At 48.1% G+C, this 18829-nt stretch overlaps 2 long non-coding RNA genes across 3 annotated transcripts; both read right to left on the minus strand.

Annotated features, from left to right (window-relative positions):
• Nucleotides 1-455: 455 nt before the first annotated feature.
• LOC138917481 (uncharacterized) lies at nucleotides 456-8493 on the minus strand. The gene is made up of 2 exons (XR_011425569.1): nucleotides 8299-8493; nucleotides 456-4263 (listed from the first exon to the last, which is right to left on the minus strand). It is a non-coding gene; the product is annotated as an uncharacterized lncRNA (long non-coding RNA).
• Nucleotides 8494-8692: 199 nt separating this feature from the next.
• Nucleotides 8693-18770, minus strand: LOC138917482 (uncharacterized). 2 transcript variants are annotated; one of them, XR_011425571.1, is made up of 6 exons: nucleotides 18483-18770; nucleotides 12504-12560; nucleotides 12172-12257; nucleotides 10275-10455; nucleotides 10083-10158; nucleotides 8693-8864 (listed from the first exon to the last, which is right to left on the minus strand). It is a non-coding gene; the product is annotated as an uncharacterized lncRNA (long non-coding RNA). The 2 variants fall into 2 exon arrangements; XR_011425570.1 differs by lacking the exon at nucleotides 18483-18770 and having other exon boundaries at nucleotides 12504-12589.
• Nucleotides 18771-18829: the final 59 nt, after the last annotated feature.

Genomic DNA, 18829 nt, shown 5'->3' on the forward strand with positions numbered 1-18829 from the left:
CACAGAGAAGCTCAGGATCACACTAAACCAAGCCCAGTTTGAAAATTCCCAGGGAAACTGCAGAACTTATTGTGTTGCCAAAGTAGGACACGCCCTGCTGAGGGCTGATGAGCTGGGACTGGCTTCATCCTCAGCATGAAGATTCAGTAGTGGATGGAAAAACATAGGTCATGCACAGGACCCAGAGATGCCACAGAACCTACTCCTTAAAAGGTCCCTAAATACAGAACAGTGTTTTGTGTCTGCCAAAGTTAGTTAAAGGGTGAATTTGTCTATTTACATTACAAAGGTCTAATTTTCATGGTATATAAAGAGTTTCTACAAATCAACAAGAAAATGGCCAACAACTAAAAATAAATCAAAGGCTATAACCAAAAAAGGAGATGCAAATTACTTTTAAACATGACAAAAAGATACTTAATCTCAGTCATAAAAATAGAAATGCAAACTGAAACTACCATGAGATACCATTTTTAATCTTTCCGATTAGGAAAAATAAAAAAGTGGAATAACATAGTGTTGGCAAGAGTTGGGGAAACAGACAAGCTCATACATTGTTGGTGGGAGTGTAAACACATGTAGCCTGACTGGATGGCACTAGATAGTATTGTCCAAAATTAAAAGTGCACATATTCTTGGACCCTGCAATTTGACTATAAGATATACTTGCAAGTGTGTGAAGAGACAAATCTACACTAAGGAATTGGATGTAATTGCAAAAGACTGCTAACAAACTAAATGTCCATCCAGAGGGAACTAAGTAACTTATGCTATCCTCACACAATGGAACGCTCTGCAGCCACTAAAAATTGAAGAAGGAAGTTATTCATGTACCGATGTGGAACAATCTTCAAGATCTACTGTAAAGTGAAAAAATGCATGTATAGAGCAATGTGCGTCATATGCTGCTGGAGTGGATGCTGTGCCAGCTCCATCCAGATCCCCTGGCTGCCGACAGTGTTGGAGTGTCCCCAAGTCCCTCTCCAGGGGCTGCCCAGGGCTGAAGAGAGCTGCCTCACCAAAGATTACACCCACATACAATGATGGATCAGAGGCCTGCTCCCCTTAGCCCAATTTGGGGCAACTCTGAAGGGCATCCCAGCTCCAGAGCTCCCCGTGGGGCTGGCTGAGGCCTCAGCTGTATTGCATCCCAGTTTAATTCCTCCCTCTGCGCAGTCCTGCTTCCCTCTCCCCCTCACAGATGTTGGCCCCAGCGCACTCCCCAGTTAACTTCCTGCCCTGAGATCTCCATCTCAGAGTCTGTTTCTGTAGAACCAGCCTGCTACCGCTACTGTTTTGGGCAGAGCGGGGAGGTAAACAAAAGGATTATCTATTTACATATTTGCTCAATTGTGCAAAAAACACCTCTAGAAGGACATGCAAGAATCTGAAATATCGGTTTACTCTGGGAAGGAGAACTGGGGGAGAGGGGGTCAGGAGAAGAAGGAAGAATTCCCGTGGTTTTCCCTTTCGGTGTTTTTGAAATTTGTATCATGAGCATATGTTACCTATTGGCAAAATAAATAAAGTAACAATGCCCTTAAAAAGTGAAGGCAGAGGATGTTTAATAAAACCTAACCGGTCTCTTCCAGCCATTAGAGAATCACCAGCATTCAGCACGAAGCCTCTGCCAGGCTGACGTCCTAGGTCACAGCACTAAAACCGGAGCATTCAAGGTCACCCTCTGGCTTGTTGACATTGCAGGAAGGGTGTTACTTCTTGTTCGTTTCAAACCCACTGAGACATCCTGGACCCAAGCCGGGCCGTGAAAGAGAAGTGATTCTTGCAGGGCACCCCTACTTGTGCGCTCCACGTTGTTTCCAAAGTGCAGAAGTCACTGCAGAACCTAGGGCCTCCGTGCTCACCCCATTCAGTGTGGAGGACCGCAAAGTGCAGGGTGGTATCTGCCCTCTGGTCAGGAGGAGTTTGATGAGGAAGGAGCTGACCTTCCCGCCAGGCCGTTTCTGGGAAGACATCGGAAAGCCTGGCCTCGCCCTGCCTTGGCGCTGCCGACCACCCAGCGATTCAACACATACTTGAGGGGGTGCTTTTCCAGATGCTCCCTCCAAACAGAACTTTTGCCTCCACAACGAGCCAAGCCCTTGATTTTAGAAGTTTCTTCCTCATCCCGTTTATGAATATCGAACTTAAACATTCCAAGTGAGAGCAGAGGTGACTTTCTGAAGAACTGCTAAGTCAGCAAGAATGCAGTTGGCAAAAGGGGAGATTGGGAGTGGAGGCACTTCCCAGTTCTTGCAGATCCTGGGGGACCAGTAAACACGTGATGCCAACAATTCTGGTCCTAGCCACACCATAAAATGCCTTTATGAGGCTTGACTCTTCTCCATATACTAGATCTCTCCCCATTCCCAGACCTTTCTGCACCCCTGCCCTCCTCCCACCCCTTTCCTTGGATGATACTGATTAAACACACAGTATTTTCTCCATTATCATTCTGCTGGCAGCCATGTGCGTTATCTGGAGGCGCAGTCTGGGCAGCGGAGGGTTGAGGTGGATGCTGTGAGTGGAAGTAGTGTTAACAGTGAAAAGTCGTCTGGTCAACACTTCAGAGGCTTCCTCAGTGGGACTTCCAGTCTTAGAAACAGCCACAGCCCTCCAGTGACATGAATCCCTTCTACCCTCTCCCATTTAGCCATAGAATGATGTCCAAGAAGCAGAATTGGTAAATGATGACTAGTAATAATCATAACAACAACCCAGATATATTGTACCTCCACAGTGAAATCCTGGTAGTGTAACATTTTTAAAACTATAAAAAAACTGCACGAGTGCAAGGTATTGTTTTGACTTCCTAGACTGGATTATTACCTGCTACTCATTTTTAGAAAGAGACATTTTCCTGGCCATTTGGGGAATTTGGGTCTATTTGCAATTGGTCCCACCTCTTGTCTCTCAAGGATTGATAGCTGGAAGCCCATCTCAGCAGACTTTCCTCCTCTTGTTTTTGTTACTCCCAAGAAATGTGATTGGTGGACATCCCACAGGAATGCCCTGCACACAGCCAAAACATTGTATGGATTATCTGATTCTCTAGTCCTTCAAGTAAAGACACATATGTATATGCACATGTCTGTAGACATACACATGTATAACGTGTGCAAGCAGCACACTTTAAATATGTGTAATTTATTGTATATCAAGTCTACCTCAATAAAGCTATAAATAATAATAAATAACTTTCACACAAACTATGAAAACCAAGGCGAGGTTAGGTGTCCAATCCCCGAACACCTGGGCGGGCTCTGGGGGCCCGACCTCGCTGTCCTGTGCACCGCCACTGCACCTTGGCCATGGCTGGTCTTACGGGTTAGCAGCTGGAGCCACAGCCTTGACACCCGAGAACGTGACACCCGAGACAGACCACAGGTTTAGGCAGCAGCAGTCACAGTCCCACACTCTGATGGGGAGACTCTTCCTGCCATTTAACCTGCTCGGTGATGAACTAATAGTAAGAAATAAATACAAGGAAAGGCTCGTGGGGTGTCTCAGGCGCCGATGACAGCTGCACAGAAACCTGCTGTGGTTATGAGAAGTTCAACATGGTCAGCTCCTCGCTCGCTCATTTCAGGCCCAAAGCCCACACTACCTCCTTTTATAAGCTTTAATATCCCTCGGAAATGCTCTCCCTTTACATTCTCCATCTCTTCCCTGGAACCTCTCCAGAGGGGTCTGTGATTGGGTTGCATACAAGTTTCCGAGCTTGCAACTTCCTCTGGGTCATAAATCACCTCTTACACACTCACTTTTTCCTTCTTATTGTTCTTCGGTATTAATAGTCCCAAATCCCAGGAGCATTTGAGAACTGTTCCAATTTTGGTTTGAAAATCAATTTGGAAGCTAGTGGTTGGCTTTGCTCAGACTTCCAATCCTTCTGAGAAGGTCACTTCCTACAAATTGGCCAAACCAGGGATGGGGGGCTGGCCTGGTGAACTTCCCCATTTTAAAGTTTCACTGTTTCATCTCGAAATGCTAGATACCTTAGTCTCAGTGATTTTCTTTTAACTGTGTCTCTAAAATTAAAATGTTGATTTGAGGGAGAAAAAAACCTAATGCCTTCTGTTGTGAGATCTGGCGGATAATTTAAAAAAATAGTTCATTTCAGAATAGGTCAAATCCTATTATGAAAGCAGAATAAATATGAAATCCAGTTGTGTTTGTTAAAAGCCTCTGATACTGTTCTCGATTTTTTGGAAACTTCTTTCTTCTAAATAAGTTCTGCTTCCTCCATAGGCTGCTGCCCTCCTGCAGGGAAAGTGAGAAAGTGTCAGATCTCATCAAATGCTGACGGGGCAGGGCTCCCCTTGACCCCCCGAGATGGGAGCAGGGGTCCTCTGTCACCTAACGGGTCTGCCCCCAACATCAGACAGCTGGAATATGCATTCAGGGATAAAAGAAAGAGAGTGTTGGTTGGATTTCCTTGGGAAAACAAAAGAGGAGCCGCTCACACATAGAACACTGACTTAAGTGGTCTGCACCCCAAACCAGACAGGGAAATGGAACTCGATGCTGCTCAAGCCCAGAGGCTGACACCAAGCCAGGAGGGACTCAGCCAAGGTCACCAAGTTTGGCAAGCAGGACTTCTAGAGAGGGAAGGCGAGGGCGCAGTATCCACCAACTCCTCGGTGACCACCAGCCTCCCAGCTCCAGAGCTGGCCTGCCTGGCATCCTCTGGCCTGACCCAAGGCCTGTCTGAACACACCTTTGAGTTGCAAGCTTGAGCCCCAGTTTGAAAGGCATGACTTTTCCTTTCTCTAGCTCCTTAAGCCCTATTCTACCCTCTGATATTCGAGTCAGGTTTTTCATCTTTCCTGGCACAGCTGGTTAGGGGCCAGCCCATGGGCACCCACAGCATGTGCCCCCTGACTGACCCCCAAGCCAGTCCACTGTGCCGGGGCCACAGGCTCCCACCTCCCAGCCTAGGGTGGGGCTCAGGTATGGCAGGATGAATGATTTATTTAGGAGTGGCTCCCTAACACTCTCTCTCTGAGACGTCATCAACATTTTAAGAAGCTGATAAAGTCTCCCGCATCTTTGGAGGGAGGCTATTAAACTATTCACTAGTGTGAGACAATGTCTCTTTTGAACCTGATATGTCTAATCGTGGAAGAGAACAAAGCCTGACAAACACAGAGACAAGCAAAGAGCATTTGCTGCCATGACGTCAGGACTTCTTCCAGGTGGCTCACAGAGCACCTGAGCGCTCCCTCCTGCCTCCAGCGAGTGGGATCCCTGTCAGGACAAAGTGTTATTAAGAAATAACATTTACCGAGTCCTTGCTTTTTACTGCACACCGTTCAAAGCATTGTGCGCGCACTATCTGACTTACTTCTCACGAGACTCCGAAGAATTGAGTATTTTTATCCCCACCCTATGAATGGGGGAACTGAGGGTCAGAATGACTAAGTGATCTGCCTAGAGCAATACAGCCAGTAAACAGCAGAGCAGGACTCCATCCGGGCCCCTGGCTGCCAAGCCCAAGCTCCTTTCCACCACTCTGCATCCATCCCTGGAAAGGACTGCAATGCGGCGTCTGGGACCCAGCTCAGGAGGCCTCCTGGCAGCAGCTCTATTCACGAACTTCGGAAGAGCTCAAACAATGGGTCATTTGACCCATGTTCCCCAGAGAGTACGCTGGATGAGATGGGATACTGCAGGTTAGCCAGTCAATAAGAACCCAGAAAGACTGGCCTGGTTGACATTACCAAAGCTGATACTCAAATCCAGGTCCACTACCCTGAAATCCAGCACGGCCTGTAAAACTCGTCTACAAAGGCTTCTACGCTGGCTTACTAACAAACTCCCAGATCACTGATCTCCAAATTGCTGGAACATCATTCTGGTTATCAAAGGAAGGCTTGCAAAGTACCGATGCCCATTTACGGGTTGGAAGTTCCTCTCTGGCGCACTTGAACTCAGCCCTGTGGAGCCCAGAGACCTCTAATTCAGAAGAGGAGTTAGTGGTGTGGGTCTCCAGGCTCAAGCACAACCCGCTGCCTCCCCAGTGTAGGTGAGGGCAGGACTTGCATTGCATCCTGCATCCCTGGGCCTCCAGGGGCCACAGCCAGAGACAGGCCCAGAGCTGTGCATGCACCTCCATGCATGAGGCTGTTCACTGAGAACACTGATGCTCCCTGCTGGGGCCCTTTTCTGCTGGGAGCCAGAGTACCTGAGAGTTCATGCCCCTAGAAGCCGCCCTCAATGAATGACAGGTGGTGGCATGGGGATAAATATCCCCACTTCTTCACCGCTCAGGGAAGAGAACTCTGAGGCATAGTCTGCATCATCTGAGTGCACCAGTAGGACTGACATCCAGTTGCCGACAGGATGAACTTCTCAATTATGTACCCTGACTGGTGTTCTTCCCTTCCCTTCTGTCTCACGTCCCTACTCCCTACCAGTGTTCCTAGGATCACCTCCCAACAAGCTACTTGTCCTCAAGTCCCCATCTCAGGGGCTGCTCCTGGGAGAACCCAATCCAGCCCCTATCCAGAGGTGTCCTCTGCCCCCTCCATCCCCAGAGGGTCTGCTCTATGCCTCTCTTCTTAGGATGCATGACAGAGGTTGAGAGCCCAGGCTGTGGAGAAAGTAGACCTGGATTTGGATCTCAGGAAGGTTCCATATAGGTTGTGAGATCCTGTCACAGCCTCAGCTTTCTCAAAGGTAAATTGACAATGACAAGTGCAAGGACATCAGAGAATGGGTGTGATATATGTGTATGATAAGAATTTACCACTGTGCCTGGCCCACAGCAAGCGGTCACCAAAGGGTAGCTGCCATTATTATTATTACTACTATATTGAATTGGAATTGAATTATTATTGAATTATATATATTTAATTATTATTATTGTATTAGACTAACCCAAGCACTTGCCATCCCTCCATCCCCAAGCCGTGACTTCCTTCAGGTCACAGACCATGAGTATTTCACCTCCGCCTCCCCTCTCACAGAGCTGATGCTTGTTACCTACCTGTTGGATTAAATTGCTCTGTTTAATCTTCACATTACCTATTCCTGGGTGAAAGCAAGAGAGGCATGCCAATTGCCCCGTGTGTCAGGCTCAGGGAACAGAGCCCTGAAGCACTTCCTGCCTTGTTGACTTCTTCAGCCCTTGTTGCTGCTCTGTGAGCCTGTGCGGTGGACGCGGCAGCTGTTAGTGATCTCCTGGGTCGTGATTTCACTCTTTATACACGAGAAAATGTACTTGTACAGCAAGTGCCTCCAGGATGACATGTGTGTTTATCCATGTCCGCGTTCCTCTCTGCCAGGCCCATAGTAGGTGCTCAATAAATGATTGCCAAGTGACTGAAATAATCTTCTACCAGGATGCCAAATAGCACCAGATGGCTGCTTAGGGACTCCCATCACTGACAGCTGCATATAGCCAGAGGCTAACTAGGCTGATTTTGGGGAGAAGATATTTCAGAAATTAGAAGGTGGCAGATTGTCACTACCTCGGTAACTTTGCCCTCTTAGAAATATTTCACAGATGTCAGGTTACATTGAACTTTTCTGGCTGTATAAATAGCTCATATTCAGTTTCCAAACCATAAGTCTTGAAGCTTTCCAGTTTATAGACTCCTGAGTTTGGATGATTTGGCCATTATGATAAAATCTCTGGCCCCTTGTTAACACCAACACTGATTAGCTGAGATTTTAAACACCTGATTAGGAATTACCCCCACCACCATCAGGACTGCTTGTGAGGTGTTAAGACATCTCGGAGTGTGGACGGGGCCATTTCTTGGCCCTGGGCTGCTCTACTGTTTGACTCTTCCACTGGCTGCTACAACCTGCAGAGAGGCCAGGACTGTGTCTTCACACCCCAGAGATTTAAAAATAGATTCTGTGCTTAGGAAAGAGTAGTCATAAAGCCCATGCACTTAATTCCACAGGTGAGACTAGGGCCATCCCCAAGGCTTGTCAGAATCTATGGATTTAGAATTGCCCATAAAACAGTTCTAAACTCTGGCTGCATGTCAGCATCAGCTAGGAGACTGGGACCGAGTCGGACTAATTAGTTCAGAATCTCTGAGCTTGGGAGGCAGGATGGGGATTAAATGGATTCCCGGGTGCCTATAATGTGCAGCCAGGCAGAGCTGAAACCCACTGCTGTAAAGAAAGGATACAAGTTCAACCAATTTCCTAGAAATGAGTCGATTAGAAACAGCAGATTAGAAGAGGGGAGGAGAAATGGTAAGAAGTAGGTGGACCAGGTATATCAAGAAGTGACAGAAAAGAGAGGATGATGGAAATCAGAGAGAATTTTAAAAATACCTTTGTCTTAGGTTATGAAGTGTAGGGGAGCCACGCTCTTCTCTAGTCTCCTTGGCATGGGGGACAGGCCTCAGCAGGGCACTTGCCACATTGAATTGTGTCCACTTTCTTTATCTTAATTTTAGATCGTGAGCTCCTGGAGGGGAGGGACCAGGTTTGACTTGTCTCTCTGCCTCTGGTGCCTGGCATCATGTTAGGAGAAAGGAGGAGGTGATGAAATGTTTGTAGAGTGAGGGAAGCCAGGAACAGGACTTCCCCCTCCTGGATGGCCCTGAGGACATTACTGTTTCAAAAATGACAATGAATGTGCTTTGCCAACTGGACAGAACTTTAAAACGACAGGGCTTTTCACGGCCCTCCATTGTTCATTCTAAGATGTTTATTTGGCACTTACTGTGTGTGCTAGATGCCAAACAATGCTTTCGGGAGGATACAGAGCTGACGACGCATAGGATGCCGACATGTGGAGACAAGGGCACTGAGGCTCTGAGATGAAAAGGTGTGGGCTAAGTTTCAGAACCCATGAGACCAGCTAAAGCTCAGGGTGCAGGTGATGGGCCATAAAGCTGAAAGACAGAAGAAGCAAAATGCTGTTCCACATACTCCCCTTAGGGAGTCAGACAAGGCACAATACCTATGAGAAAGATTTCCTTCCCAAATGACTACACTTTTTCAAAATCTGCTCACAGGGCTGATATTCTATACTCTGGGAAATCCACTCATGGTAAATCTTATTGCCATAATTCTGGATAAGTGAGACATTAGAGCTATACTTCCCATCAAACTCCTTCCTCCCTTCACCCTTGTCACCACCCTCTGTACTCTCAATGCTCTGAAATCAGCAAGGTGGGGAGAAGGGAACAGTTTCCTTTTCCTAACAAGCAGCATCTACCATCCCCAGATCCCTCACTACTCTCAGCTAGGCTCCTGAATGATGAAGGCACCTGACCCCAAACTCACTCTGATTTCCTGAACAACAGGCTTCTATTAGAAATCAAAGCTTTTCCTGAATCTTCCCCTAACCCCTTTGTCCCGGAGTAAGGGCCCCAGTTTTCGGCCGTGGCTGTAAGTTGGTCCCTGCTCCCAGAAGTCTCCCCAAATGACAGGAAGACATCTGAGGAGCAGAGGGATGTAGGCCAGGAATGCCTGGAATTGGATTTCAATCCTCACTTCCAACCTACTGAGTTCTTCCTGAACATGAGCTCTTTATGTGAAAGATATCTGAAGACAGGCGATCACTGGGGTATTTTACTGAAAAACCACACCACTATTTCCTGGTCTAAAATGCACAAATTGCTGAAAATAGCCCTCTAATAAATGGGGAAGTTTTGCTCTCCATGGTTCAGTGCACTTAAATATAGAGTCTCGCCAGACCCCTGGAGTAGGGGCTGTTTCCCCCATTTTATAGATGGGACACTGAGATGGAGGAGTCATTAGAGCTGGCCAGGGTCCCAGTGAATCCCAATGAAATGATGACAGAGCAAGTCAAAGATTCCAGTATCCTGGATGTGCCATGGAAGGACCTCATGTCACCTACAGTTCACCTCTGTTGCCAGTTCATGGTACATGAGGAACGTTATGTCCTCATGGAGTCCTGTCACACAGCTGGAGTTTCACCGAACTATGATGGCACCCAAGTGAGTTTAGAGCACTCTGTGTCTTCAAGGAGTATACACATTAGAGGGGGAGAGAAAAGTACCCAAATGACCATACTACAGAGCAGAGCCTTTTAAAGTTTCCATGAGACCTCAAAGTGGAGGCCCCTGAGGAGAGTGAGAGCCTACCTTCCAGCATATGGAGCAGAGAGGTCTAATGAAAGCTCAGAAGTCTTGGAGGCTGGACTGGAAGATGGATCTGATCCTTTTAAAAAAAAAGAATAACAAGCATGTTTAAGAAAATTTGATTTCAAATAAAGTTATTCATAATCCTACTTCCCACTGCAGTGAAGTATCCATTGCAGATCGGCCCAAACTCACCACTGGGACTCACACATGTTCAGGCATGTCTGGTGAGCTGTGGGCAGGCCACCAGGGGCCTTCTTGGAGAGCATCATGCATGACACGCTGGGTCAATAACAACACCAAGGTGGTCAGAATGATGAGTCTGTCGTGGCATTTGTCATTTGGATTGAGTCCCAGCCCTGCCTTCCTTGGATACCTGTTTAAGCAACAAAGTGCAGTTTCATTAGAATCACATTTCCACAGTTCTGCAGAGAACACAGAGACCATGGCACAGAGTTCCCACAGATGCAAGGCCACTTCGAGACCACAAGGATCAGTGTGCCTCGTGGAGGAGCTCGGTGCTTGGACCTGGTGCCTCACGAATGGGCATCACTCAGCCTCACAGGCATCTGCGGCCGAGGGCAGATTCTATGGGAGGGCCAACTAGTCCGTCATGGGATCCTTTTGTGAAGCCACGAGAGACCATTTCTGGGACAAGAATCCTACAATGATAGGTGGAGGTGGGAGACAGCCAAATGCAGGTCGGTTCTGCAAAAAGTGCCACACTTTTAGCCCCACACAAGAGAACCCCAAAGAAACACAGCTTACATAACTATGCTCATCTTTGCATATTCTATTCCAGTCCTCACTCACTTGTGCATATAACAATCACAGTATATCCCTTACTGTAATTTGTTTTTTCAAATTTATCACTAAATTACAAATTAGAGGTGGGGAGGTATGAGAGAGGGCTTTCCAGACAGATGAAACAATATGACTCTCCATCAGTGGTTCTCAACAGGGGGCAATTTTGTCTCCCAGGGTGGACACCAGGCAGTGTCTGGAGACATTTTTGTCACAACTGGGGAGGTGATGCTACTGGGTAGAGCCAGCCAGGGAGGCTGGGGCTAAACATCCTACAATACACAGGACAGCCCCCCCACCACAAAGAATTATCTGTCTCAAAATGTCAATAGTTTCGAGGTTGAAAAACCCTGCTCAAGGTGCAGAGACCAGCAAGTACATAATTATTCGAGTAATTGTAAGTAGCCCAATTTGGCTTGACTGTAGGATACATGCAGGGAAATCAGTGAGGAAAATCAAGAAGTTCAGTTAGGAAATTTCCAAAGAACCCAGATTTTATTCAGTGGACAAACGGGAGTCATGGAAAGTTTCTAGCAACAGAAATGGAGGACCCAAGGGCTGACTCTTGAGGTCTTTGGCTCAAGTGACTAATCGACACCACTTACTAAGACATGGCACACAGGAGGAGAAGCTTTGGGGAGAAACACATTCAGGTGTGGACATCATGAAGGTTCCTAGGCGCAAAGCACCAGGTGGCATTCTGCAAAGGCAAGAGGATATGAGCTGGGACCCAGGCGAGAGCTCCTGCCTCTCCTGGGAGGCGGCACTGAAGCTGCTCCAGTGGGTGCTAGTGGGAGGAACGTGAATATGAACATCCAGACGAGTTCCCTTTGAGGGCAGAGGAGAAGAGTGCTCCCAGGGGCTGGCAGAGATGCTGGCAAAAACAAAGACCGGGGTACAGAGAGGCCTAAGGACAGGGTGAGGCAGGTGGAAAGCTGCAAGACGGCAAAGAAGAGGAGGAGAGCTGAGGGAAGGTCACCGTGCCCTCCACAGGGAGAGTCAGGATTTGAACCTGGGTCTGCTGGCCCCGGAACCGGGGCTCTTCCCATTGGCCCCATCACACTGGACCATGCGGATCCATGAATGGCCCTCCTGTTGGACGCAGGCGGGCTGGCTGAAGCTGCACCCTCCCAGACACAAAATGACGATCAACAGTTACCAGAACAGAAAGGGTCTGGTGTCATACGGAAGCTTCCTTCTTCCAACATGAGCTGCAGGCCCTCTGGGGGCTGCAGCAACTGTGCTTCTGCAGCAGAGTCTTTACATTATACAAATAAATACTGCTTACCTCCTCTGGCAGCGTTCTTGGTGGTGCCTCCTCAGTGGTGAGCTGAGCTGGTAGCCAGGGGGCCACTAGGAACCCCATTTCATGAGCTGCAAACGGCAAACAAACATCAGGAGGGCTGCTCAGCCTTTCTAGCAATCAGAGAAGTGCAACTTAAAACCAGCAGGAGGCATTGTCTCTCCCCCAGCAGATCAACAAAAATGAACAGCTTGATGATAACCCGCAATAGTAGGCATGTGTCCAGTGGACACATACGCACTCTAAGTGGAAGGCAGCTAGCAGAGGGTACGATCTTTTGGGAGGGCACGACACACCAAGACTGTAAATGCACTTACCCTTTGCTCTGGCAATTCCACCTTCAGGCATCTGTCCTAGAGAGTGTTCACTGCAACCTGTAAGGTTAAAAATTCAGAGATCAACCAAGTGTCGGTTAGTAGAGCACAGTTTACTGTGCTCTGGTGTATCCCTGCTGTTGGATGTAGCTGGTACGGAGAATGAGGCAGGCCTCCATGTGGATATGAAACAAAGGGCCAGGATTTATGAAGTGGAAAGAGCTAGTGAAGTTGTCAGACAATGTGTATGATATGACTCATTATTGGTTCTACAACAATATATATTTGTGTGCCCATAGAAACAGTACTGAGAAGAAACCCGCCAATCGGTTGATAGTGGTTACTCCTTGAGAGGAGCATGAAGGAAGGGAAGGAAAGGAGGGTGACACTTTAACTTTTTGTACTTATGTGCTGTTGGCATTTTTACAACCAGTGGGACTTAATGTCTGGAAGATGGCATTCTGAGTTTCCTTGGACAGAAAAATTCCAGCCTGCTCACCTTGCCCTAGGCTGCCAGCTCAGGACTGGAAACCACGGCCACCTGAGGCCTGGAGACTCCATGAGGGCACACTGTAGGGCTATCAGGGCACAGCTATCATCCCCATTATTATCCCTGACGTATTAAGGGCAAGTCAACCTTTGGCAGTTGAGAGCTTCTCACAGCCACCTGGGCACGGTGGTCTTGCTTCTGTCACCCCCCTTCTGCCTGCGCAGGGGAAGAAGGGAGGCAGACTGCAGGAGCTGCATTTCTGGAGGCAGGAGAAGCTAGTGAGGGAGCCAAGTGACTCCTGGGGTGTGCCTCTTCCTATAGGAAACAGGATGGGGACAGGGAGTTGGGGCCAGGGGCACATCCACACTCCCTCACCCATTTCCGTTAAGGCTGACCATCAGCCTCATTCTCGGGGTCCAGTCTGGCCCTGGGACTGGCAAAGCTAGGGGCATTCCAGGCTCTGAACTTTGATGCTCAGGCTCACTGCTCCAGATTCTATCCGACATAGCTCAGACTCACGCTGGAACAACATGGCCCACGATTCTTGAGTGCTTTTTCTGTATCGGGCACTCTTCTGAGTCCTTGCTACAAACTGTGGGCTGTGGACCAGCAGCATCAGCACCACCTGGGAGCTTGTTAGAGATTCAGCCTCTCAGGCCCCACCAGCTGAATCAGAAGCTGCATTTTAACAGGACCCAAGTGATTCATGTGACATTAAAGCTTGAGAAGCACAGTTAATCCCTCAACAACTCTCTGAGTCCCATTATTATCATCCCCATTTTGTGTATGGAGGTTAAGTAACTCGTCTTAGGTCACGTGGCTAGTAACTCCTCCAGGTGGGGCTCTGGCTGTAGAAGCAGCACTATGAGCCCCCACAGCACGATGCTGACTGTGTGAAGAGTGGGGAGAATAGCTTCTTCAACTTTATATCTGTCCAAATGGCAGAGGGCTTAGGATGCTAGTGAGGAATAAACACAACTTTGCCAAGATTGGCCTGATCAAAACCATGTCTTTCAAAATTGTAGAACTGGAAAACAGAGTAGTGGTTGCCAGGGGCTAGGGAGGGAGCTGGGTCGGGGTGGGGTCATTGTGGTGATGGAACTGCTCCATATCTCGAATGTATCATCATCAATATCCTGGTTGTGATAATTCTCTGTGGTTTTGCAAGATGTTGTCATTGCGGGAAACTGAGTTAACCAGGCAGAGGATCTCTCTGTATTATTTCTTACAACTGCATGTGAATCTCAAAAGGCTTTTAATTTAAAAAAAAAAGCTTTCTGCACAGCTAAAATTACCAAGCTTAGGTAAATGAGCCAAACTTGCTAAACGAGCCAAAGTTAAATTTTATGCATATGGACCAGAAGTGTGTTCTGATTAAAGTATGCACAATTAAAGGCCTGGGGAGTAAGGGGAGGTGACCAATACCAAGTGCAGCTATGTAACAAAACCATTTGTGCCTCAATATTTAATTCTCCTTAGTTCCAGAAGGCCAGCTTACAACACACACACACACACACACACACACACACGTGCCTTCCACAAACACAGCCTGTCTCTGGGTCATTTAGAAGGAAGTAATCTCATAAGGCAGTATTGATGAAAAAGAACAAAATATGAGGGCTCCAAAGTGGGAAACCATTCCTGGCTTGCAGCATCCTCTTGGCTAGAGTTGACTTTGAAGAACAAAGAGCCAAAGCAGAATCCTGCTCTTACGATTGTCTTAGGAAGGGAATCATGCGGTTCTGAGATCAGTGCAGATATAGTAATGTCAATCAACAGTCTGCAAAAACACACGGCCAATGGTGAACCCCAAAGCTTGTGTGTGTGTGATATTTGTGTTGTGTATCGCATACTTCTGATTGAAGCCAACGGTTGGTTCAGGTCACTTGAATTAGGTATTTTTGTGAAAGGCTGGAAGGTCCTAAAGTGAAGAGAGGGCTTCCCTGGAAGTTGGTTCACCAGGCTAACACATCCCTCCAGCTGGCCGTTGCCCATGGCAACCTGCTTGTGGCCACAGCCAGCTGGCAGATGTTGCCAACACTCCTCCCTAGGAAGCTCAGACCAGACACACAGCAGCTCTTCATTCAGAGCATAGTAGGGCCTGCTGGGCTGAGCGAGCTCTGTAAAATGAGAATTGAGAGTCCACTTAGGGACTCCCTCCTCCCAGTCACTCTGCACGCCAGTCTGTGATGGATGCTTCTCATGCTGACCATTACCAGAAGCCAGCACCTGAATTGTCACAGACACCCCAACACAGACACCAGCATGTGAGGCCCCAGGAAGCCACCGTGTGGCTCTCATGGCAGCTGGCAACTGAGAAGACAAGTCTTTGTGTGGGTGGTTATTCCCCAGGCACCCAGGGTGAGGCCCTGCTCAGCCACACCTGGGGGCTGTGGTCTCTGTGCAACGGCGGCCAGGAAGTCGCTATCAGCCTTTCTTTCCACCTCTTCTCTTTCTGTTTATTTGTCTCCTTTTTCTTCAGATCTCATGGGAAGATGCTGTTTAGCTGAAGATTTTATTAATTCCATCCCCCTCACCAGAAGCATCCAGAAATTGGGATGACCTCCTGATGAGATCTGCCACAGCCACCCTCTAGTCTTCACAGGGGTCTTAAACTCCACTCCAATGGCCTGACACCAGTCCTCCATGGAAACACACCCCCAGCACAAGGCACTGCACAGCCTCTGTGCTAATCACTGGTCTTGTCCCGGAGTGCCCCATGTCCCAGTTCATTTCTAATGCTTCCAGCATAGGACCTCCCACCATGCCTTCCTGCCCATTCTCTTGTTGCGATCCACTTGAACGTAAACGTGGGAGGGCAGGAATTTCAATCTGGTTTGTTCGTCACTCTTCTCAGCACATGGCCCCTGGTCCATAGCATCTACTCAATAAACAGTTCTTATAAGACTAACAGCCTAAGACTGAACCTCAGAGCTGAGGCTTGGCCCTGCTTCTCTGGCTTATAGCTTCTTTGACCATAACTTATGTGAGCCATTGGCCATTCTGGAGAAATTCCTCCAGAGCCCTAGGACCTTGTCTCTTCTCAGCCTATGCCTTCCCTATGTTCACCCCAGTTCACAGAGCAGGAACAGCCCAGGGCTAAGTCCTTACAAGCTGAAGCCCATAAGAAAGCCGTCTGTCTCCAAGGCCTGAGTGAGAACCAAGGCCTTTGATCAAGTTGCTAAAGACCAGGAGGGGCAGTCAGACATGGAGCCTGAATGCTGAGGGTGGTTGAGAGATCGTGAGTGAGAAATGCAAGGCTGAGACTTTTTGGAACGAGCACCAAGGAGAGAAAGACTAGAACTCAGAGCTACACCCTCAGTACCCACAGAGCCCAAGGCTAGCTGAAACAATATCCCAACACTGTTCTCTGGATATACAAAGGACAAGGAGCTGACAGGTGGCTTTCTTTATCCCACAACTCATGCTCTGATTATGGCTGCCATGTGCCATACAGATATGAAAGAGTTTGCATTTCACAACCATTTGACTTTCACAAGTCCGTCATTTCCCACAGAGAGCCCTGCTCCATCAGCATTCCGAGAAATATCTTTGATCAAACCTGGGTCTCAGCTTGGTCTCCACAGTGGAGGAGTAAACTGAAAGGAAAATTCATGCGTTTGCGTGTTAGCTCCAAACTTTAACTAGCCCTGGACACTGGCTCATATGATGTAAATTTGCTTAGACCTGAATAGTGACAGAACTAAATAACAGGACTGGTCCATGGAAGGAAAGTGGCTAGTCTCAGCATCACCTTTGCAACGCTCACGCTCTGAAACGGGCATCCACCACCGAATGAGTCCAAATGCCCACCGCGGAGGGGTTATCCTGGACCCTCCCGGAGGGTGGATGTGGACGCGTGTTTGAAGGACAGCAAAGTTGCTGCCCTGAAGTGGAGGGCATATTACTTTCCTAGGGCTGCTGAAACAAAGTGCCACAAACTGGGCAGCTTAAAACAATGGAAATGTATTGTCTCACAGTCCTGGAGGCCAGAAGTCTGAAATCAAGGTGTCGGCAGGACCAAGCTCCTTCCGATGCCTGCAGGGAGGTCCTGCCTTGCCTCTTCCTGGCTGCTGGTGGTTGCTGGCAATGGTGATCTCTGGCCTTCCTCGGCTAGCAGCTGCATAACTCCAGCCTCTGCCTTTGTCGTCACATGACTTTCTCCCCGTGTGTCTCCACGTCTCTTCTTGTCTTCGTATGAGGACATCAGGATTAGGGGCCCACCCTATTTCAGTATAATTTCAGCTTAATTTAACTAATGACATCTGCAATGACCCTATTTCCAAATAAGGTCACATTCTGAGGGACTGGATTTCAATGTATCTATTTTGGAGGGGACGCAACACAACCTATAACAGAGAGGGGAGAGTCCTCACGACTAGAAGAAAATGGTGGCCCAGGGGCTCCATAACTGGTGAGGTCCAGTGTCCTGGGAGGATGGCAGGGAGACAGTGGACCTCTGAGAGAAACAGCCATGTGGGGAGGCAGGACCCGGGACCCAGTGGTCTCAGCATTAACAAAAATCTGATGCCCAAGAAGGACACAGAGTAGCAACACTGCCCAACCCAGACCTCGCGGTCTTGGACAAGGAGCCCAATATAGCTGTGGACCAGCGCACAGGGTGGGGGGCAGTCAAGGCAGGAGCCCCAGTGTGACCAAGATCAAATCCCACAACACAAGGCGCTGACCTTGAAGTCACAACTATTTTGATTTAGAAGAAAATTAACGTAAACATACTTCTTAAACCCAATTAATGTGGTTGCAAATTTATGGTAAATTTGCAAATTTATAGACTATAAACATATTCCTTCACCTATATTCACACTTATTTCCATGCACTGCACAAAGAGCAGCCCTCAGGATGTAGAAGACATGAGTCAACGTGGCTAACGGGGTGAAAAATGACAGAAAGAGGCCAAACGTGGATGTTAGAGGGGAGGAACGATGGACCTGGAAACCAGTGTTGGTCCAGATCACCCCCCCCCCAAATCCTTGCAGAAAAGAATATTAATAAAATAAAACTCCAAAATCCAATCCCGGAGCAATAGTGGAACACCCGTGCCAAACTTCACAGCCGTGGGAAGGATGTATGGAGCTGAGCAATCTGTGGACGGCATTTCTAGCCTGAAATTCTTGAAAGGTTGTAGAGCTCAAGCCAAATGCTCTGGAAACCAAGTCCTGTGAAAATGCAAACTTTATGAATCGCACATGTGGTCACAAAGCCAGCTCTGCCGTCTGAATGTAAAGACGCACAGAAACGTGTCCCGGCACTGGAGACCACCAGGGCTGATGGAGAGCGCAGCGTGGGTCCCAGAGGGGCAGGAAACTTATGCAGCCTTGTGGGATTTTCTTGGCAAACTTGGGAAGATACTAGTGAAGATCTGGGCTGGAATTAGATAAGATAGACAAAGGGGCCACTTCCCTTTGCCTGAGGGGATGGCCTGGAGAAGGAGCACCCAGGGGATGAAATGAATCCTTTCCCAGCTACTTACCCTCTTTGTTCCTTCCTCTTCCCATCTGTGAGACGAGATCACAATAGCACTGATCTCACGGGGTGGCTGAGGGTGATCAGCTATGGAAAGCTCTCAGAACAGCCAACGTGATCCTCACCTGCAGCAAGCACGCCAGCAAAGCTGAGCATCAGAATCTCTCCCCTAAGCTGCATCTCTTCCAGCACTCCTCCTAAATTTTCATTTTTACTTTATAGATCTCAGATTCCTTTCCCACTTTGTCTCCCAACAACCTATTCTTAAGCTGGAGAGCTTCCCGCTCACTGTCATAGGATCTAAGGGCAGGAAGGGCCCTCCTCAGTCCCTCAGCTTCCGCCCCTGCCCCAAGG

Source organism: Equus caballus, chromosome 14, assembly GCF_041296265.1.
Source record: "Equus caballus isolate H_3958 breed thoroughbred chromosome 14, TB-T2T, whole genome shotgun sequence".
Classification (NCBI taxonomy): Eukaryota; Metazoa; Chordata; class Mammalia; order Perissodactyla; family Equidae; genus Equus; species Equus caballus.